At 36.5% G+C, this 24,522-nt stretch overlaps 1 protein-coding gene across 1 annotated transcript in view; it reads right to left on the minus strand.

Moving 5' to 3' along the window:
• The window catches only part of ADGRB3 (adhesion G protein-coupled receptor B3), a 669,006-nt gene that overhangs the window by 475,687 nt on the left and 168,797 nt on the right, over nt 1-24,522 (minus strand). The window lies entirely within an intron of this gene.

The following is a 24,522-nucleotide window of genomic DNA, read 5'->3' on the forward strand; positions in this document are numbered from 1 at the left end:
ACATTGTCCAAGAGCAGTGAAAGATCCCAACCACCAAAGCTGCGTAAGCCTTCCTTCAAATACTCGGAGCTGGAATAGCTTTGACAAAAAGGGAAACTTCAATGGATAGGGCCATAAGAAATATCTGAAGTTGCATCTGGCCAGACATGGATTCAAATCCTTTGAGCAGACTACTCTCGTCTATGCCTTCATTTCTATAAAAAACACTTAGACAAAATGTAAATTTTTCCAGGTCCTAATCTACACTCAGACACATATTTATTGATTCAGATTCCCAAACCCCAATGTGGCAGATGTTATTGACTTCTTACTTTTGAGATAAGGAAACGAAGGCCCACCAGATATGTTCAATACTGGCTCAGTGTGGCAAAGCAGAGCATTTGCTGGTTGGATTGGAACCCATGCACACCAACTCCAGATACCAGGCTCTTAAACATTGTATTTTATCATTTAGAAAGTTCAGGAACCAATAATACCTCAATGTTCTAACCCAGCAGTGGGCAAACTATGGCCCGCGGGCCGGATCCGGCCTGTTTGAAATGAATAAAACTAAAAAAAAAAAGACCGTACCCTTTTATGTAGTGATGTTTACTTTGAATTTATATTAGTTCACACAAACACTCCATCCATGCTTTTGTTCTGGCCCTCCAGTCCAGTTTAAGAACCCATTGTGGCCCTCGAGTCAAAAAGTTTGCCCACCCCTGTTCTAACCTGTAAAAATATGCTACATCAGTCAAGTGCCATTGGAGATTAAGCAGTACCAAATTATGGAGCATACTGTTTGCAAGACAATGGGAGGTTGGGGGCTTTGGAAATCTGGAAGGGTTTCAACTGAAACCTTAAAGGGACCTATTAACTCAGCTTCAACTGATGACTAGACAAGCCCAGTGTATTTTTAAGCTGATCTTGATATTGCAAAAGAAGCCGAGAGTCAAGATTTCTATGTGAAATTTCCAAATGTTTAAAATACTAAATAGGCCAAGGTCAGCTGTGTTTGAATGCTGCCTGCGAGTTCCCAGCTGATGACTCATTGATTACATGAGTTCTAAGGTTTTTTTCCAGAGCCAATGACTTAAAACTCATCTACAATACCCAAAGGGCAGTATATTTAATTTTCCTATTAATGATGGGAAGATTAGGAAAGGATGCCAATGATTTCAGACAGGACTTAAACTTTGTTTAAATAAGACTAGTTTGCCTTCCACAGCACAAGAATGCTGCCTTTTATTTAAAGCTATGTGTATGCGTGCCTCAAATAAAATTGGATTTCTTAAGTGCTTTTTCCATACATAGTAAGAATGATTTCAGAGTTCTAATTAAATTGAAAACATAGATTGTTGTTCTTATTGTCTTTATCTTGGGGATATTATTTTTGCTTTTGTGTTATAGTTATGAGTTGAATGATCAAACTTGTTTCATATACAAATATTGTTTACTAGGTTTTACAGTCAGTTTTTATTCTTTGCATCATAAAAGCTCAAATTGATCTTTGATTTCTTGCATGATTTCTCTCCTAGTTTTTCCTCCCTCGAAAATATAATTTCCTATAGATGTAATTAACACTCTAAATTTGAACCATTCATTTGACCTACTCAAAACAACTAAAGATATTCCTTAAATTTTCTATTGCAGAAAAATCTCTCTAAACTACATTAACTATGATTTTTGTCATCGTTAAATTTATAAATCCATAAAGAAATGTGTAAATTAACTCTACACTATTTTCATCTCTAAAGGGCTTATGCAATTGGGGGTGGAGGTCTTTGCTTTCCATTTTCCTATACTTAGCAAGTGAAAGATAGACAGAATTAGTAATTGCAATGCTAAATGCAGAATAACTGAAATGCAAGCATCTTGTAATTAGTTTCTCTCTGATGTACTTTAGCTTCCGGTTGACTGCTGAGAAGGATAAAATCTTTGAGGTTAAACTCATTAGTTTCATTGGGATCTGCAGGAAAGGATGCATTTTGCTTTGAGAGGGCATCAGCAAAACCAAAGCACAAAATATTAGAGCTGGGTTGTTTGCTAGATGAAGTTAAAACACACACACACACACACACACACGCACACACACACACACACACACACAATCCGAAGTCTTGTCTCCAGAGTTTTATTTGGTATATAAAATACTTCTAAGTTACTACCCTTCGAGGAGTTTGTGTTATTGCATTATAAGGCTGCATGCTATCACACATCTGGCAAATTCCTACACAGAAACATTGCACAAATGTATCATAATATTTATTCAAAACAACTCAGAGAAAGGTAACAGTTATCAAGGTTATGACAATTCCCTGAACTATATTTTCCAAAATAAAACATTAAAATAGCAGCATTTTTTACTCTTTTAAAGGTAGGCATTTGGGGAATAAAGGAAAATAAATATTATGTTTGTTTTAAATGCCTGTTGTGAAAATACCATATAATTGCTTAAGCCCATTTGTGTTTTGGTTTAAAAATTACATTTTTCTGTATAAAATGATATGAGGTCACCACTACAATCACCTTACCAAAGGTAACAGCATGTTGCATGAGACTAATGCCAAACTTGGACACAAGGAATTTGTAAGTAACCCACCTTCTAAAAAGAGGTGCTGGTAATTGGGCCCAGATCTGTCCCCCACAAATCCTTAAGAAATAAGAGATTATTGAAAACCCTCCTAAATAAAAGCAGAAAGAAAAAAAAAACAGAGGCAGAGTGAGAGTCATTATGTCTTGTAAACATTTTTACATTACTGGTAAGAGGCAATCCCCTCTCCACACCAGGGGGACAAGAAGGGGGACGATGATCACACTGTGGTTTCCTGGCTGAATATCCCCTTGGGTAATAGATTTACTCATCTGACTCAGACCTCTTTGAGCAAAAAGAATTTCAGAGACAGCAGGAGGGTAGAGAACAGGCAGGACTGGACTACCTACATGCCCAGCCTTTGGTTAGTGAGGACGTATGCGTTTCCATGAGCCATGGGGACACTGAGGAGGGCAGAGGACTTCCATGTGCTGGTAGCCCACCCAAGAGAGCTGCCCATTAGATGAAGGAACCCCTGCAGTCACAGTGAGAGCTATGAGGGCTACAGGGTCATGTTCCCAAGCGACCTACTCTCACACCAGGAAGGCCGTGCAGGACCCTTAGAAGCCTGCACTGTTTCCCACCAGAGAATCAGCATTTGGTCCTCTAGTCATAGAGAAGGTGAACCCTGAGGGGATGAGGCATGAAAAGGCAGATCTTCCCTTTCCTTGCCACTCAGGTCCCTGAGCCATGGTCAAATCTGTGCTGGGGAGAGGAAAGAAAATAAAAACTTGACCAAGTCTGAGAAACTTTTTTTTACCTGAACTGGGCTTTTAATAACCAAATTCGCAAGAAATTTGAGTAACATACCAAAGATGATTAGTGGTTAGGAAAGGGTTTGAGGACAGTTCAAGGATTAAAGAAAAACAACCTATTTTATACATAAACCTCTCTCACTGAGTTGGAGCTCCTCAAAAAACGGGTTATACCAGGCTACCGTTGGAATTTTTATTTTATTTTATTTTTTGAATGTATATTTGGAGAAGAAGTAGTTAAACCAGAGGTACAAAAATTTTTCCAGAAAAAGATTGAGCCTCCGATTTTGAACACAGAGAAGTTCATCATTCCTTCAAATCTTTCAATTGACCAAAATAATGTGAATTTAGGGTATATTTTTTTAGATTTTCAATTGAAGTCTGAGAAAAATAGTCCTGCCCTAATCAACACCTCATTCAGATACTACTTGCTTATTTATTATCTTACAAGTGAATGACCTAAACACAACCATCTATAGAAACCAATGCTTCAAATCTCAGGTCCTGAATAGGTGGGGTTTAATAAAATCTACCAGGGTTTTAACTGAACCCTGGTCAGTACCTTGAACTGAGATGATACCATTTTCACACATTTGACTGTTCACTTGTACTAATTAAAATCAATGAGCAGAAACATAAGATAGACCCCAAATAACAGTGGCTGAACAAAGAGCAGTAGTTCATTTTGTTCTTAGTCCATGGCTCCAATGTCATCTTTCTGCTCTTCCATCCCTAGGATGTGCCCTTTATCCTCTCCTGGTCCACAAGGGAGTTCTGAGTTCCAAGAAGGATGACGATGAGAGTGGCAGAAAGCCACATGTGGCTTCCTAAGGCCATGTCCTGCACACGGCCCACTTTCCCTCCATCTCACTGCTCATAGCTTAGTCACAAGGTTGCCCCTTCCCAGTGCCATGGCCCCAGGTAAAAGTAAAAGGCCCATTCCTATAGAGGAGAGGATATATATGTAAGGGACAACTAGCAGCTAGCAGTTACATGGCAAACTTAACTATACACAGATATAGCCATAACTAGGAATTAATAGATTCTGGGCAGTCCAAATAAACATTACAAATCCATGCACTAAGCTTGGCAAACTTTATTCACCCAAGAGTCCTTCATATCTGCACTATTAGTTTTTACTCTGATCAAATAATTTCAGTTATATGGTATAAAACCCAGTTAAAGAGAAGCAATCAATTATAAGAGATGACATAATAAACAAAGACAAACTAAATTATAATGAGCTTCAAAAGAAAATCTAATTAAGAAAAAGACAACTCACACAGCAGAGATATAAACAATATTTAGTATAAGGCATATGCCACTCACTCATCATTTTATGCTATAAATATGAGTTTGAATAATAACTTAAGTTCATTATGAGCTTTTGAAAACACTGTGCTCTTTTAAGGAAGACTGGGTTGAATGTAATGCAGTTTTGGAGAGGTTAAACTAAGCTAATTTCTGTACCTATAAGTAATAATCATGAGGCATTTGGAAAACTCAGTTATCCAGAAAAATCTATTATGTAATTAAGCCAGATAGCTGAGAGTTTAATTTTAATGTGTCCTTGTGTATATTTTCAAGTGTGTTCACCAATAAACAATTTTTATGTACTTGGACATATAGATTTTTAAAATGTATGATATTGAAAATTGATTGCATTTCACTTAAAGAGGACTGCTAAGTTTATTGGATAACTGTAACTATGATTCATAATCATTTTACCCAGAAATGACATTATAATTTGTCATTTAATGGATAACATCTTCTAAAGTACCTTAAACTTGTTGCAGTCATAAAATGAGAAACAGTAGACTATATTATTTTATAAACATAAGGTAACTTTAATAACAACTAACTTTTAATATTAACTTAGAATGAAAATTTCATTTACATATTTAAAATGAATATTTATGGCCATTTCTTTCATCTGAACTGATAAGTTAGATTTATGAGCACTCAAAAATCTCTGAAAATCAAAATAGGTGGCAAATATTATGTGATAATTAGAGGCCCAGTCCACGAAATTCATGCACTGGTAGGGTCCCTAGTGGCTGCAGGCTGCTGGCCAGGTACTCCCTCCCTTCCCCCGGCTGGCCCCACCCCCTTGTCAAACTCCTGGATGACCACCCAGTCGAGGGGACAATCTGTATATTACGTTTTTATAAGATAGGATTAATGAAAAGAAGATGACTATTTTAGTTGTGCATCCCTTACAGAATGTCTGGTGGGAAAATGTAGATACGTGGAAAACATTTTCGGATTGAACTGGTGATAAGTATGCACAAAATTTACAATATGAAATCAGAATGAAATGAAAAATATAATAATTATTAACTTCAAGAAAGACAAAAATAGTGCATAAAAGGGACAGTAATCATGGATGTGAACAGCATTTACCCATTTATAATATAAACTAGAGGCCTGACATACGAAATTCGTGTGTGAGTACAGTCCCTAGGCCTGGCCTGAAATCAGGGCCATCTTCCCCAGCTATCAACAACCAGCTCCGTGCCCCACTGCCCCCGACTCCCAGTTCCCCATCGCTATTGGGTGATCAAAGCCTGCCAGCAGGGTGGAGGGACTGAGAGGTAGGCCATTCCCATACACTCGCCAGCCCCAAACCTATCACATGTCGCCCTCTGTGTGTGGAGTGACCAGTGAGGTGGGGACATTGGCCTGGCACCATCCGCATCACCTGCCACCCACCCCCGGTTCCCTGTTTGCCATCTGGGTCGGAGCCTCCTGTCCAGGGGGAGGAGAGACCAAGACGTGGTCAGTGCGCCTCATAGCAACTGGTCAAGTAATCGTTCCACCATTCAGTCAATTTGCATATTATTATTTTATAAAAATATATACTTGATATTTACACCAAAATTATGACCCAAATCTATTGTCTAATTTTGAAGAGAGCATGTGTGGGACAGGGGCAGGGAAACAAAAGGGACTCTCACAATCCTGGACTGCGGGCTCCTAACTGCTCACCTGCCTGCCTGCCTGGTCACCTCTTACTGCCCCCCGCCCCGTGCCATGCTGGTTGCCCCCAAATGCCCCCCTGCCAGCCTGGTCGCCCCATGCAGCCTGCTTGTTCAGTCATTTGGTTGTCCCTCACTAACCCCCCTACAGGCCTGGTCATAGGCAGCCATCTTGTGAGGACATGAGGGTTAATTTGCATATTACACCTTTATTATAGGATTTGACCTTTAAAACTAAAAGAAAGAGCAAAGGTAAGAAAGGGAGAAAAACATAATACATAAATTCTGGAAAAAAATTAGCGTAGGTAAGTTGGGTAGATATTATCACCTTTTGATGACCTTTTGATTTCTGTGATTTGCAATAAATTACTTAAACTCTCTGACCTTTGGTGCCCTTAACCACCTGTGTAAAATGGGATGATACTTTCTTCACAGCAGCACTGTGAAGATTAAAGGAGATTATGTTTGTAAAGAGTTAACACTATTTGTTGTACAATAAGCATGCAGTATCTTATTTTCCTTCCACTTTTTCCTGAATTGTTATTATTTGTGTAATGGAATATCAGTACAATATTTCATGTTCCTACATCATTCATGGTGTCTACAGGATAGATAGCAGACACCAACATGAGAGAGAGACATATCATTGACCGATTTTATAAAGAAACTAGAGGTCTGGTGCACAAGAATTTGTGCATTCTGGGGAGAGGGGGGTCTCTCATCCCGGCCTGTGCCCTCTTGCAGTCTGGAACCCCTCAGTGGATGACCACTTGCTGGCTTAGGCCTGCTCCCCAGGGGATTGGGCCTAAGCTGGCAATCAGACATCCCTCTGGCAGCCCGGCAGCCCTCAGGGGATGTCCACTTGGCAGTGGGGAGCAGACTTAAGCTGCAGTTGGACATCCTTAGCACTGCTGAGGAGGCAGGAGAGGCTCCTACCTCCACCACTGTACTGGCAGCCATCAGCCTGGCTTGTGGCTTAACAGAGCTCCCCCATGTGGGAGTGCACTGACCACCAAAGGGCAGCTCCTGCATTGAGCGTCTGCCCGCTGGTGGTCAGTATGTGTCATAGTGACCAGTCATTCCCAGTCGTTCTGCTGTTAGGGTCAGTTTGCATATTACCCTTTTACTATATAAGATAGAGGCCTGGTGCACAGGTGGGGGCTGGCTGGTTTGCCCTGAAGGGTGTCCTGGGATCAGGGTGGGGGTCCCCATTGGGGTGCCTGGCCAGCCTGGATGAGGAGCTGATGGCTGTTTTCAGGCTGGCCTGCAACTGAAACTCACAGCCTCTCCTTTTTCCTTTTTTTTAATTCTGAGATTTATTTACCTTCTATAATTGAAACTTTGTTGCCGTCCTGCTCGCTCCAGCTCTGAGGCCACGGCCGGCTGAAAGCAGGTATATGGGGTTTGTTTAGCTTCTATAATTGAAACTTTGTTGCTTTCAGAGCTGTTGCTTTCAGAGCTCCGAGCCAGGCTGCGGCAGGAGAGGAACCTTGGCTTCCTCCATCACTGGAGCAAGCAAGCCTCCTGCTTGTTTCAGCTGTGTGGCTACTGGCCGCCATCCTGGTTGGTGGTTAATTTGCATATCACCCTGATTAGCCAATGGGAAGCGTTAACAAAGGTACAGTGGATTACCCTTTTTGTCTTTTATTAGATAGGATGGTTGAGCCCTAGCTGGTTTTTCTCAGTGGTTAGAGCATCAGCATTCAAATTGAAGGATCTTGGGTTTGATTACTGGTCAAGGGCACGTACCTAGGTATAAGTTTGATCCTGGCATGGGTCAGGGTGTGGGTCAGAGGCAACTAATCGGCATTTCGCTCTCTCCTCTCTTTCCCCCCCTCCTCCCTCCCTTCCACTCTCTCTCTCTAAGAAAAATAAAATCAATAGGAAAAAAAATACTTGGGTGATGAATTTTTTAAACATTGCTCAAAACCAATGTCATAACTTTTGGATAGATCAAGGGTACCGAAGATGGTTAGAGTTGGAAAGGAGTCATAGTAGATCTCCATTCTTTCAAAGAGGAAGTATTGCTGGAGTGGGGGACCCCTTCTCCTTAAACCTAGTGAAGGGATTTCCCTAGGATAAATCCCCTGTGGTTGGGAGTCAGGGTACGACTAACTCATTTCTTAGAAAACGAGAGTGGCCAAGGTCAACAAGATACATAATAAAGTATAGAAAACAGCAGGCACTAATCTAACCCTTATAAAATGCAGACACTGTTATAAGCCCTTAACACATATTACCTTATTTAAGTATCCCAACTTCATAAAATGCATGAGGGCTCTGAAGATTAGGGGGAAAATGGCACAATCTGGGTTTCAGCTGAGAAAATTGGCTCCAGGAGTCCATGCTGGGCTAACTTTCACTTCTAATGGGTTCCATCAAAATTGAGCAACTTGCGAAAAGGAAACTGGGAGAAGTTAATTTTGATACCGTCTCTTTGAAAATGCAATACGACATATTCGTGTATTTGCATGACTATGGTATACCAAGGACTGCACAGAATATTCTAGTCAGACAGCAGGGAAGTGGTGGGGTGAAGTTGCAAAGTCCAGGCACTGTCCTCTCTATGAGAGTCAGATTCCTAATCTGCGATCAGAGGAAAATAGGATTGATTGTATATCATGTTTCTGTTTTGCAAATGCAATGACTAGCACAGTGGTTTTCAAAGTGTTGTCCAGGAATCCCATGGGACACCCAAGATATTTTCAGGGGCGCATGAAGTCAAAATCATGCACAGGTCAGAGATTTACTTGAAGTTCAAAACAGACAAATGGATTTTGATCTAATGGGTGTGCAAAATTGTTAGGGTTTCCAATTCCATATTGTATGTAACTTTTTAGAAACTACCACTTACTGAGTTTTATAGTAATACCAAATAATACCCATAGTTATTTGCAAAGGATATTAAAAGACTCGTCACTTTTAAAATTACCTATTGGTGTGAAGCCTGTATTTCTTCTTATAGTCAAAACAGCAAAACATACAGACTGAATGCAAAAGCATATATGGAAATCCAACTGCCTTCCATATACCCAGACATTAAAAATATTTGCAAAATCATAAAACATCATCATGCTTCACATTTTTTGTTTTGTTTTAAAAATATAGTCATTTTTATAAGAGACTGTATTGGTATCAATATCAAAGATTTATTATCATTTACTTATTATCTTTATTTTTAAATGAATCATATATATTTAAAATGTGTTTGTTTTATTTCAATTAATAGATAAACAAAAATCTATTTGGGATCTCAATTTTTAAGAGTGTTAAGTAGCTCTGAGTCCAAAATGTTTCAGAATAATAGGCCCATAGTGGCTACTCAATAACTATCAATACCTTTCCCTTAATTTTCTTAATTAATGTAACTTTTGTTAATGTTTTAAAATTTTATTTCACATTGTAACACACAAAAAAATTGGTCATTCTACTATGTAAGGTAATAGTTCTTAATGGCTGTTTTTTTAATTGCATAAATATTGTGGAATTGTTACCAATCCAGTACACACCTTAATATTTGGTAATACAATGAAGCCTACAAGTTATTTTTCTATTGTTATTTGCAGAGTAAATCTCGTTATCCTCTAACATGCTGTTACAAAATTATTTTGTTTAATAATGGTGCATATTGTCTGGCTGGTTTGGCTCAGTAGTAGAGTGTAGACTTATGAACCAGGAAGTCATCGTCCGATTCCCAGTCAGGGCATTTGCCCGGGTTGCGGGCTTGATCCCTAGTGTGTGGTGTGCAGGAGGCAGCTGATCAATGGTTCTCTCCTGGCATTGATGTTTCTATCTTTCCCTCTCTCCTCGTCTCTGAAATCAATAAAATATATTAAAAATAAATAATGGTGGATATTAGAGAATAAAAATATCTAATCATCTTACATAGAAAAGCAATCTATAATGTCTGAGGAAACAAGGATACATTTTTAGCATGATATATTTATTTTAAGAAAACACTAATACAAATATTTTAACTAGATATTACAGAGGCTTTTTTTAACCCAGATTATTTAATTTTATGGGTCACAAAACTCATTTTCTAGTAGGCTCTCAGGCAGACAGCAGGCATGAAACTATTGGAAGACAGTATAAATTAAAGCTTTATTTGCCGTTTAAAAGCATTTAAAATTAGAGTTCTTGTTTTTAAAACAACCTAGTCCACAATCACCTTGGTTGTAGATATTAGAAGATAGAGTTTATAGCTACTAAGAGGCAGGCACAAAAGGGTTAAACAGAAAGCTTGAACTTTTATAAAGGGAATATTTAATAATGCAACACACAGCAAAAGGCTTGGGGCACAGGGGATGCTCTTTTATGTCAGAATAAATCTGGAAGCAATTTCTTTCTTGACCAAAATTGTCCTGCCTCTGTCCCAGCTCCTGAGGCAAAGATGAGGAGAGATTAGATGCTACATGAGAGAGCAGGGTACAGGAAGTGGGGTCCTGAGCAGGGTCCAGCAAGACCTTGCATACCACTGCCCTGAAGGAGAGATGAAGACATAGCTGGGAGGCACCCTGAGGTTTGCAGCTAGAGTGGGGGGAGGGGGTGCAAGGGAGGGCAGAAACTGGGTCAGGTTCAAAGTAGAAAGGCAAAGCAACAAAAGCACAGAGAGGAGTGTGTTCTAGCTTCGGAGTCGGAGAGAATGACGTTTAATATGCAATGGATAAGAACAGGCAGTTTAGACTCTAAATCTGTAAAATGCTGGCATAGGTAGGACATTTCTTTTCTCCATAGCCAAACCTTTTGCCAGGATGAGTACAGGTCTGTACAGTCTGCTCACCTCTCTGCACCACCCAGTACACTCCAAAAGCTGAGCTTTTTTTTTTTTTAAACATATTTTTTATTGATTTCTTACAGAGAGGAAGGGAGAGGGATAGAGAGTCAGAAACATCGATGAGAGAGAAACATCGATCAGCTGCCTCCTGCGCACTCCCTACTGGGTATGTGCCTGCAACCAAGGTGCATGCCCTTGACCAGAATCGAACCTGGGACCCTTGGGTCCGCAGGCTGAGGCTCTATCCACTGAGCCAAACTGGCGAGGGCTATTTTTGTTTTTCTTGTTGTTCATTTGTTGCTTTCAGTTTTATCTGCCCCATATGAGTGGGATCATATATGGTTCTTCTGTCTTACTTATTTCACTTAGCATGGTATTCTCGAGATCCATCATGTAGTTGCAAATGGCGGTATTCCATTTTTTTTATGGCTGAGTCATGTTATTTCATGTTATATATGTACTTGAGACTATACTTTCATTGTATATATGTACCTAAGACTATACCACATTCTTACTCCAGTTCTATTCTGGGCAGAACTCACACTAAAATGTAATTAAATGAAGATATTTGAAACAGACAGATCCCAAGTTGACAAACACTGAGACTTTCCTCAGGCTGAGAAGAACTATGCTTAACAAAACATGTCCTTTACATTTACATGTTTTTTTCTCAAAATTATAAGGGCTATTTAAGATTTTAGTTGTTTTTCCTACTGCTCACAGGTCTTTTCTCTGTGTGATAACACTTTAGATTTACTCTTTTCTCCAATGAACTCTGTTGGGATTTTTTGCTACAGAATGAAAAACCTTATTAAATGTTTTCCCAATAAAATGAGTGAAACCATATTGCTTATTTCAAACTTATGGTTATGAGAAATCAGGCTTTAAAATCTTTTGAAAATGATGCAGGTTATGAAATCTCCACTCAATTATAACATAAGTTAATTGCTTTTCTCCCAAAATGCATTTTTTACATTGACTCTGGGCAATTTCTGTCAGATATTATTGTACAAAGATATATCATAATTTGTTCTGCTTTGACTTGTCATGATTGCAAAAAAGATTAAAAGTTTACCCATGAGTAAAAATAAATTATATACACTAACGACTAAGTGTTTGAGCAGAAAAAAATCGGGGCTCTAGAATTTATACAATACAAACTCTACATAATTTCAGGGACGAATTTACAAACTGAACTTGGCCACACTGATCAGATCTGTCCCGAGGACAGTTTTGCTGCTGAGCAAGGCACAACACATCATCTATAGTCCAGTCACAAAGGTGACATGGTTTCATTCCTGGCATTTTACTCCACTGAGCCCAAAGAAGTAACTCATTATTTCATACTCAGAGCCAACATTTTATACTTGAAACCCAATTCTAACAAAATTAATGTGAGCCAAGGAAAGCATTAATTCATTTCCAGCTAAATTAGTTCTCCAGTCTTTGACAGCTGGCATTGTCACAGAGTACAGCATCGAAAGCTACTGGTTTTAGGATAAATAAATGTTTGAACTTAAAAAACACAGATTTTCCTTAGGCAACATATTTTTGCAAAGGACTCTACTAAAATTATACCACTGATGGCATTGGTATAATAAAAAAACAATACTTATCTTTATATCAAAACATTTAATGAAGTCAAATGCATTAATTTACCTCTGAAAGAAAAGAATTTCAGATGGCCTTTATTAACTTTCTGACAATAACTAAGGTAATTATTTATAATTCTTAGAGATACATAGATTATAGGGTATATACTAATACAGTTTTCTACTAATTATATAAAATAGTTTAATCATTTTGATCATTTTAATCTCAGATTCAATACTACGCTTCTTTTATTTTTCTATGTTAGGTTAATTTAATAGATTCAGTGTCTACTAATTTAGTTACTGGAACACTCCTAACCACCTTTACAAAGTGCTGTTATATGTGAAACCCATACTAATTAAAAACAAAGAACATGAAGGACAAATATGATTTTTTTAGATGGAATTCAAGGCCACAACAAAATAAGTAGATAAATCTGGACACTTGTGATTAGAACATATTTGTAAGTACTTGGTATTTTATATGTAATTTTTAAATCTATTGTTTTTATAAAACAAAGATATATATAAACTGCCAATTTATTTATTGGCAGAGTAACCACTGGATTAAAGTGTAAGGATTTAAAAACCTACTACAATAGACTATAACAATGAAAGTTGAATAATTCATAAAGAGATTTTTAATCATGTGCTTGTGTCTTGCTCATATAAGAAAAGAAAACTTGCCTCATTATACAGTGCAAATAAATAGCTTATGTTTTATGAATCAATCAACAACATGAGAAAGAAGATAAACTGTCTCAATGAAAATCACATTCAGTGCAACTTCTATTTACTATGTTAAAACTCTCCAAAAGTTATTTTATCTACTTAAAATAATCAGAGGGGGGAAAAATCAGGGATATATACATAAGGGAAATCCTAATATATTATGATAAACTTTTTGTCATTATTGAATGAATCTTTTTTAAATGAAAGATATGTTTAAGATGCCACAGTGCATGTAGCATACTTGCTTCAGCAATATAACGATCATTAACAATTACATGTAGTCGCTGAAATCGGTTTGGCTCAGTGGATAGAGCGTCGGCCTGCGGACTGAGAGGTCCCAGGTTCGATTCTGGTCAAGGGCATGTACCTCGGTTGCGGGCACATCCCCAATGGGGAGTGTGCAGGAGGCAGCTGGTCGATGTTTCTCTCTCATCGATGTTTCTAACTCTCTATCTCTCTCATTTCCTCTCTGTAAAAACTCAATAAAATATATTAAAAAAAATTACATGTAGTGTTTGGGAAAACACTTGACCATGTATGGGCATAACTTAAAACATTAAGCAGGGAATTCTGGGTTAAGATGGTTAAAATACTTTCATAATAGTAAAATTTTTTCCACTGATACTTAATATAATGGTAGTGCAAAGAAGGAATAAATACTAACAGTACCCAGACAAGGAAATAGGCTAATAAAATACAATAAAATTCAAGAGTAGCAAGCAAGACGTGTATTTAAGACTTAGATTGAACATTTGAGACTTCTTAAGAAGAGGAAAAAAGAGGGAGGGATGAGTGGAAAGATGGTGGGAGGGAAAGCCAGAGAGGGAGGGTGGCTGACACCTAATTCTGCCTCTGCAAATTATACTGCTGAGTCACAAATCATGGAAATCCATCTGCCATTACCTCAAGCTATTAGAAAACAAGTAAACAAACAAAATAGAAACAGACTCATAGATACAGAGAACAGACTGACAGCTGTCAGGGGGGAGGGCAGGGTGAAATGGTGAAGGGATTAAGAACAAAAATAAAACAGAACAACTCATAGACACAGACAAAGGCATGATTATTACCATGGGGAAGAGGGTTGGGGCTGGTAAAGAGGGGATAAAATGGTTACAAAAGGACATGTGACTTTGGGTAGTGAACACATAATACAATATACAGATGATATATTATAGAATTGTACACTTGAAACCTATAAAATTTTATTAATAAATGTAACCCTAATAAATTCAATAAAAAAATATAATTAAAAAATTAATGAGGGGGAAAGGGGATAGAAAACCAAATGCACTGCCCTCAGTCTACAGCTTTGAAAGAAAAGCTAACTGGCTTCAGATATAGTGGGAAGAGAGTAAATATGTGAACCATATTTTATCTGAGCATATATAACATCCCTATAGAATTCTCAATATGAACAAAGAAAGAGAGAAAGACCAAGTGTATAATTTGGCAGAAAAAAATATCGAACAAAATCAAATTCCTCAAAATGAACTCACTATATAAAATAACACTGAGAATGTCAATTCTGCAAAAATGAACTCAGAGATGTGATGAAAAAACTACATGCCATTGCAAACTTAAGAATACAAATTGAGGCTCAACATTCCACCATTATATGAGAATATATAATTTAGATTTTTTTCTAAATGCAATTAATCAAAATGAAGAAAGGAATACAAATATAGAAGCAAGGCCAAGGATTCCAGCATAAAGATAATTGGTATCCAGGAAGTTGAGAATCCAGCAAATGCAAGAGAAGATGCATTTTAAATCTGTAATATAAAATAATCCTCTCAGATACTGAATCTAATACAGTATATTCTGTATTTTAAATAAATTTAATACCAAATAGTCAATGTCAAGACATGGCCTAGTAAACTTAGGGACTCTCCAGACTTCCCTATCTTCCTCCCAAAAGTCATTTAATAAGGAGAAAAACAGCAGCAGATATTTGCAACGACATTCAATATAAGAAGTAAAAAGCAATGTCTACAATATTCTAGGGTAACAAAAGTGTACGCCAACTCCACAAGCAGTCAAGGCATTGTTTATGTATGAAGGCAATTGGCAGATATTCTTAAACAGGAATAAATTAAGATGATGCAATGCTCAGAATGCAATGCTTGAGAAAAACAAACAAAAAACGTAGACCTTTAACGTGTCCAATTAAGATCTAAACAAAAGCAAACCCTGAGGCACTGGAAATCCATGGTAAAAGGGCTGGTGATGCACAGTGAGCCCAGCACACAGAGAACTATTGATAAAAACCACGGGATCTGAGGTTACAGAACAAAATATCAATGTTATATATGAGCCATGTAAAGTAATAATATATCTTATTAAAATGAGGAGATGTGAAAGTGGTAGTATATTCATCTTTGAAATACTTAATCAGACTTAAAAAATGAAATAGGTCATTTTGAAAAAATGATTCCTCTAAAAAAATGTGTAAACTCTTCTCCACACTATCCTGTCCTCATCTCCTTTGCTCTTCCTCTCCTTTCTTCATCTCTTCTCTATTCCTTCTCTCCCTCTATCTTTAACCTTAAAGGTATTATTTTAAGAGTTACTATACTGTCATAAAGAATCATTTATTTGACACTAAAAATATCTTCATTTTTATTTTAGTTAATTTTTCTTTTATGAAATTCAAAATGAAACTAAAATTGTTTTTTTTATTTTAAAACACATTTATACAATGACTCCCATATATAACTTACTTCCATGTGTTCATCCACCCATCCACCTATGCATCTAATTTCTAGTTGTATTTTTGCACAGAGAGAAAGGAATTGGTGCATTAAGAGGTGTATGAGATGGTGTTCAGCTAATGTTAAAAATGATCATTTTTACAGTGGTAGAATTTAACTTCTTTAATTTTCAGTATTGCTTACATTCTTTAAGTATATATAATTTTTGCCAAAAACAATAAAACATTTTTTCTTTAAAAACTGGAAGCTAATGTGTAAAAAGGCTTACTTAATATTCTAATTTTCAGTAGCTGAATCCAAATTGAATATTATTCTCAAGTTTTATTTGGATAACTTGGGTGTTTAACACATATGTGTATACAGCTTAGTTATTCATCCCTTGATATTTCCTCTCCTAAGTAAGAGGAGAGGACATTTAAAAAATCATTTTAATTTTCATAAATTGTAAGTCTGAGTTTAACTGAAATGTGTAATTGAGATGCCAGTCCTGGCATTGTGTTCATTCCTTAGGCTCTCCTGCAAAATCCCCTGAGACAGATTTTAAAATGATATTAGAAAATGTACTATGAAGCATTTCCACTGGGAAAGATTTAATTTAAGGACACTGATGTTTTCCAATGGCCCCTTTTTCATGATTCAAGAACCATTTCTCACTTAAAGATCAAATCAAGTATTATTCTGTTTCAAAACCTTCCTGATAAACAACTCAAACATTTCACTCACGACAAATCTGAGTGAGCATTAACCTTTTAAAAAATTTAAACTACCTTGGAGAGCAATCTTCTGCTTTCCTCTAACAAATTTCAGGTATGGCCTTTTTTCTTTAATGGGAAGACACATCAAAATTGGGTTAGTCTCTGAACTGTCAGCATTCAAAAGCCAATGGACAACTCACAGAATGCTAATACCGTCTCAGAAAATGTTTTTAGTGTTAGTTATTTGAAATAGTATTATGTTTTATTAAATTTTGAAAGGATTGATCATTGAGAGAATAACTTTATAGGCGAAACCAATTTTGTCAAAACAAACAAAGCATGCTTACATTATCTTGTTCTTCAGTTGGAATTTTCCTTTTTCCTGTTGATTCTAAAATTGAGATTTAGTAAACCACATAGAAAAACCTAAATACATTTTAGTAGAATTATATAAAACATGATGAAAAATTGTTTTCAGTCTGAGGAAAAAAAGACCCTTTAAAAATATAAAAGAAATATCTGGTAGCTAGTTTCTCAGACCAATGCAAAACAATAGCCACTATTTTGTTTATATGATGTTTTACTCCCATGAGTCAATATAGAGTGTGGGGCAAAAGTAGGTTTACAGTTGTGAGTACAAGAAACACAGAATTAATTCTTGTATTATTATTTATTAATAATTGTATTATTTTCTATAGGAACAAGTGTAAATCTACTTTTGCCCTACCCCATGTTTACAGGCAAAGCCAATGTTGTATGAAAACATTTAAAACTTCTGTCTGTCTTCCTAGTTAGTATTTCTTAAGAGTGAAGATTTTAGAATATTTCACTCTGCTTTTTTATTGAAAGTTTTTATGTTACTCTTGTTAATGCGGATAATAAAATATCTTTTATTCACACAGTATTTACCAAAGTGCAAGATAAGGAAAGGACAGCCTTGGACTGAATATCCAGTATGGAAGATTTATACCTTTATTCTTATCTTTTTATTGCTTTTCAGAAATGTTCTTTTAAATAATTACCATTCTGTAGTTATTTTTTTATGTTTTAACTATTCAAATCCTTTCTAATTTATAAACATCACTTTTATTTAATGACTTGTTATTTGATTTTATAATATGATTAATGAATTTTAGATCTTCCTCATTTAAGTCTCTTAGAATTTTTGAAAAATAACTTTAGATTAATATCTTTTTGGGGTACTTAATTTCTCAGTTCTGGTTCAGTTCTTAAATTTTTACTTCATTAACTACTTTTGTCTTTCTTCTTGGTTTTCACAAATATAATCCTGTACTAGTGCCTTTTGACCATGACTTTTAGACTTTAGATACACTTTTTGATTTCATATGCTTTAAATAGTGGCTAGTGGAGTGCAGGATTATAAGGCTATGAATAGAGAAAGTCCTTACCACCAACAGACATAGAAACTTTCTCCAAAGAAGGTGGCATCTATCTAAAGTGAGTTCATCAAAGAGTCTTATTCCAGGACACTTGGAAAAACTATGGACAAAATTTGCCAGGACAATAAGTGCTGTTCACATGGAAATGGTAAACTTGACCTTTTAGAATGGTGGTGTTGCCTTTTGACATTCTATATAATCAAGTCATATAGGAAGCTGTACATTTGAAGTTCACAGTTTCAGATAAGCTTTCACCTTAATTGTCACACCATTGGAGCAGAAGGACAGTAGGATAACTTAGCCTGACTTTCATGAGAAACTAAATGGTACTGAAATTCCTAAATGAAAATAATAGAAGAGGCACTTGCATTCCTATAGCAGCATGCAAATGAAGACCATCTTTCTAATGTGGACCACTCCCTTCATGACTAGTCATAGCAAAAGGCAGAGAGAGAGAGAGAATTTCAGATCATGTATCCATTTTAGCTTTCTTTTCATATTGACTTCTAGGAACAAAGAGCCAATTTAGTCCCACTGTTAGTCTAGTTTTGCTTTGACTTGGTTTTGTTTTATCTATTCATAATTATATGTCTTGTAAATCATTTCAAACAGATTTTGGAATAAATCAGGGTGAAAAAAAGTAAACACCTACAGATTCATAAAAAAAACACACACACACACACAACCAACAGCCATTTAAATTACTTGAAATAGTATATCCACTTTATATACCAGTATATCAAGGCATGGAGAAGTGAAGCCACTTAACTAAACCAAATCAGTGTATCGGTAACAGATACAGAACCCTAAACTTAGGACCCCAAATCCCATTTAAGTCAATGTTTTCCTATTATCTCATTATCCTACAATAGTTTTAAGAAGAAACCAGTTTATGAAATAAAAGGACTATATTATTACTTACTGTTACATGTAATCTGAATTGGTAGTCTTTGAAAAAGGAGGAAAATGAAGTAAATCAGTTCAGTTCAGGAACAGACATTTGTTGTTATTGTCTGTTTCCTTTAGAAGATGCTTGATATGATTTCAATCTTCTTGAACATGTAGAGATTTAGTTTGGGTTCTAACATGTGGTCGAACTTTGAGAATGTCCCATGTGCCCTTGAGAAGAATGAATATTCTGCAGCTTTGGGGTGAAATGTTCTATAAATGTCAATTAAATGCATCTGATATAGTGTGTCATTTAGGATCACTGTTTCCCTGTTGATTTTTGTCTGGAAGATCTATCCAGTGAAGTCAACATGTAGAGATTTAGTTTGGGTTCTAACATGTGGTCGAACTTTGAGAATGTCCCATGTGCCCTTGAGAAGAATGAATATTCTGCAGCTTTGGGGTGAAATGTTCTATAAATGTCAATTAAATGCATCTGATATAGTGTGTCATTTAGGATCACTGTTTCCCTGTTGATTTTTGTCTGGAAGATCTATCCAGTGAAGTCAGTGAGGTGTTCACTTATTTATTACTCTGAATTCTATATCTGATAAATTTCTTATCTCCATTTCATTCAAATCTTCTTTTATTCTTTCATTTGGGGCTTGTTTCTTTGTCTTCCCATTTTGGCTGCCTGTTTGGGTTTGTTTCTATGTATTAGGTAGATGTGTGGTAAACAGATGAGCTACAGGGGGACCAGGGTCAGAGCAGACTCATGTAGTCAGTTTAGGATGTCCTTGTCATCTGTTCTGACAAAAGATGATCACGGTCAGAACTATGGTTAATTCCTCTGTTTTGAGGAGACTTTGGGAGATGAACCCTGGCAATGCAGGAAGGTTCTGTAAATCCCTTTTTGCTGCAAGCATCTACCAACTGATTTCTGAAGCCAGAATCTGACATCCTGGTAACAGTCTCCAGGAACTCCTGGCATGCCTTTACTAATCATTTCCTAGGCACATATTTCCTTGCACATATTTTTCCTTCTGAATACTGCTATTTCCCTCTGATTATTTTTTCTCCCACAGGTGAACGAAACTTAAGTGTTGAAAATTCAACATCTAGAATCACAGTAAAGGCTAGCAGAAAAGCCTTGGAAGTTAAATTTGCTGGGCTTTCCTACAGCTCAGCTAGAGATACTGTTTGGTAGCTGCTACCACAAATAATCATGGTAAACTCCTCAGCAACAGTATTCTCCTTGAAGAGAGGGAGTGGGAGTCCAAGCACGCAATTGGCTCTATGATAAACCCACTCAGATGGAAGTTTGGCCTTCAGAAGCCATGCAATAGACTCCTGGGCACCAAACCAATTTTTCAAATGAGACTATAATCCCAGGTTGGAAAGACTATCTTTATGTATATACCTATTTTTCAGGCGAGGGCCATAAACTATCCCAGGATGATATGACTCAATTTCATGTCTTCAAAGGGAGCAAATAAGACTTTTTATTGATAACCTTTTTTTCGTTAAAGGATCTGCACTTTACGCAAGCTCTTGCACTTATCTACCTTTCGCCATACACATTATACTTTTACTTCATTATTTATAAGACTATTTGAATCGTTAGATGAATAATACACATTTCATAGTTATGCTACATATAAAGTTATTGTATACAATTAATTTTAAAGCAAAAAATAAATTACTGACATTTATACATTTTTATGCTTATCTTCATAGTTTGAATTATTAGCATCTTTATTTATTCTTATATTCTCATTAATCTCATGGTGTAGCAAGAATCAAAAGGACCAGCTTTATGAATCAGGACTGTTAGTTAATTTTTATAACCCAGGAAAGCCTAACAGCCAGTAAGCTAGTTAGTTAGAAAGAAAAGCTCTTTAGTGGTTTAGATTTTCATCCAGTTCCTGTTTTTGGTGCGTATGAAGTAATACATTTCTTTCTATCAAAGGGTTTGAGCAGGAAAGAACTGTTGGGGAGGGGCAGCAGTTGGACTGGTGAGTGGAGAGCTGTAGAAGCACAAAACTAAACAGCTTTTCAATTTTGCTAAATTAGGATCCTCAAAAGGGAGGTTACTTTTCTGAAGGCATATGGACTTTGAATAACCTGAATTCACAATCAAATGAAAATGAATTTTGAAGTTAATGCACCATATTTTCAGGTATAACCTTCTTTTCACCCTCACTCTACGATCCTCTTTCACAGACATTTTACTCTTAAAATAAGGCACTGGAAGATGAGGTAAGAGGTTATGCATTATTGTTCATTACAACAAATGGAGAAAAATCGTTTTTTTGCCATAGCAGATTAAACATCTCTCAGTACCTGCAGCAAGAAACTCACCAGCATTTCAATGGGCACTGACAATATTTAAATGGAATCTGGAATTTCCAGTTAAAGATATGGAAGGAAGGTTGCCTCTGCCTGATTCTTCTTTCTGAAACTAACCACCAAGAATACAAACACAGGAAGGAAAAAACACATTTTGGGTGAATCTAGAAAATGGCCACAACCCTGAAGCATGAAATAGAAAGATGTGCTGCCCAAAGCAGTGAAAATTGGACCTGGACCAGGGAAGAAGCGAAGAGCAAGCCCATTCCACTGCAGCTCTCAGCCTACAATCTTTGGTGCCTTGTCCGAAAAGGCAAGATCAAGGTGTGAGGACGGGTGTGTATGAGATCCCTGAGCTAACCATCACATCAAAGGGCAGCAGGAGGGCTAGCCAGGTGGGAAAACTTACATTTACTGCATCTCAAATACAAATCCGGGCTCTTAGTTTGTAACAAGGAGGAGAAAAGTCACCTCTGCATCTGTGTTTCTGATACAGAATAAAAGTCAAGTGCAATGCCCAGGACTGGTGACGAGAATGCTTCACTGTTAGACGGGCAGAGCAGCTAGCCAAGAGCAAAGGCTGTCTCCTTGCAGGAGGGCTATATGAAGAAAATAATATGGAATTGAGGCTAAAGAGTAAACTCATTGATATTGCTCTGTGCAACTCCAGTCAATTTTCCAGTCAATGTAATTAATGCCCAAAGCCATGTGCCATCACACAGTGTCTTGAGGTCCCCCAGGCTTTGTTCCCTTCAATTCTTACTATATAATTTAAAATATTTACTCCATACCAGTCTTGATTCATAAGCCTGGTCCTTGCGATACTTCCTATGCCATGAGATGAGTGAAATTATAAGAATAAATAAATATGCTAATAATTCTAACTATGGCGATGAACACAAAAATGTGAAAGTCAGAAATACCATTATATTTTTGCATTAAAATTAATTTTTATAAAATAAATTCACTTTATATTTAGCTTCCCCTTTGGCTCATCTTCCACATTGTAGTTACAAAATGGCTGGGCTAGGGAAAATACAAAAATCTCCTCTAAACGATGAGTAGAATTCAGAAAGAAAACTAATTTTAACCAAAATCAAAACAAAATTGCCACGAGAAAAAAAAGAGAGAGAGAGAGAGAGAGAGAATAAAGGGCATAAAAAACTAGAGGCAGATGAGAACTTTACAGCAGAAAGATTATTCTGTAAAGCAGATAAAAACCATAAACAGGCAGCTTGAAATCTAAGAAATTGCAGAATTTGAGACCTCTTGATGATATAAGAAATCTAAAAATACATCCATGTGCTCAGAAAGAAAAAAAAAATAGGAGATGAAATTTGAACTGGAAGAGGCAGGGTAAACATTAAAAAGTGTGTGTGGGGGGGAGGTGATAGGATCATATTTCATGCTTATGTGAGATGTGAGTTTGAGATATAATTTGATTCCTTAATAACTCATCTAGATTATTTTCATTTACATTTTAGATAGTTATTTTTTCAAAGATAATTGGAAAAGAAACACCACACACTCCTTCTTATAAAAACAGGAGAGCAGGGAAGCACCACGCATCATTTGCATGCATTTTGTCTAAATATAAACTGCACAGAAAGATCAGGCACTTCAAATCACAGAAGGTCAAGCACTTCAAATGTTGCAGTGATATAAATTCAAGCTGAATCAGGAAAATTGTGCTGGTCCATGATGACCACCTAAGTCGCCTATCTTCTCTGTGCAGCTTTGCAAGGAGTTCCCACCAGAAAGCAGCAGGCGGTATATGGAAAGTTTAGTACAATGTCTCCTCATATTAGCAGGCCTAATATCAAACACCTTATCTTGAATCCCACTATATAAGGTTAGAGTCTAAAGTGTTATGATGACAAAAAATTTTGGACTTTCTTCTAAAACTCTCCCTTATTAAGATGGTGTCAAATATGTTAAGGGTTGAAATGGTATAAGTAAGTAACAAATAGTTTTACAGTGACCCAGACACTGGTTTTCTCAATACATATATATTCAATTTGGCTAAGTAGTCATTTTTAGTTTGAGAAAAAATATATTTATGCCTGATTTGTCTAAAACTTAAGGGGTTGGGTTCTGGCCTAGATTCTTCAAAACAATATTTGGCCTGGATGGTGTGGCTCAGTGGTTGAGTGTCAACCTATGAACCAAGAGGTCATGGTTCAATTCCTGGTTAGGGCACATGCCTGGGTTGCAGGCTCAATCTCTCTCGTAGGGCATGCAAGAGGCAGGCAATGATTCTCTCTCATCATTAATGTTTCTATCTCTCTCTCTCCCTCTTCTTTCCTCTCTAAAAATCAATAAAAATATATTTTTAAAAGCATTTGAACTTTATTTTATAAATATTTCACCTGCTCTGTTGAATTTGGACATAGTCTTAGTACTTTCTTGCTTTAGTGGAGTTAGAGATCCTTACATATATATTTTTTCCTCCAGGCTCTCTCTGCTCTGAACAGATGGAGTTTCCATGAATAAATTCAGCAAAACTCACTCAGGATATACAAGACTGGAATATTGGGTTGAAGTCTTCTCCTAAAAGATTGCAACTTGGCTGCAATCTTCTAGATTTCTGGTCTTTCACATGAAGTGGTTGTTGTTTTTTTAAGTTGTTTTGTTTTATGAGTTTGAATTCAGCTCAATTAGTCAGAGAGGGAAACCATCAAACTACCTTAAACCACCTAACATTTTAGATTTAAAAAAATAAAATATATATATATATACATATATATATATATTCTCATAGAATCCTAAGCATGATGTCATTATTATTTTAATAATGTCCTAATTTTCCTAGATTAAAATAATATTGGCCCATACTCAGGAGACCATAGAGTTTGTGTAATTGTTTTATAAGGTTGGTTATTAAATTTGGGTTGAAACACACACACCTTGGATCAGATTTTGACTTCTATATAGTGACATTTAAAGGGAACAAAGCATTGGGGGTCTCAAAACCTTGTTGTGATCACACCTGGCTTTAGGAAAGATATTAACTAAAAAATTGACCAAAGTTGCAGAGAATAATACCAGAATTTATCTTTTGGTCTCAATT

Source organism: Myotis davidii, unplaced genomic scaffold (assembly GCF_000327345.1).
Source record: "Myotis davidii unplaced genomic scaffold, ASM32734v1 scaffold803, whole genome shotgun sequence".
Lineage (NCBI taxonomy): Eukaryota > Metazoa > Chordata > Mammalia > Chiroptera > Vespertilionidae > Myotis > Myotis davidii.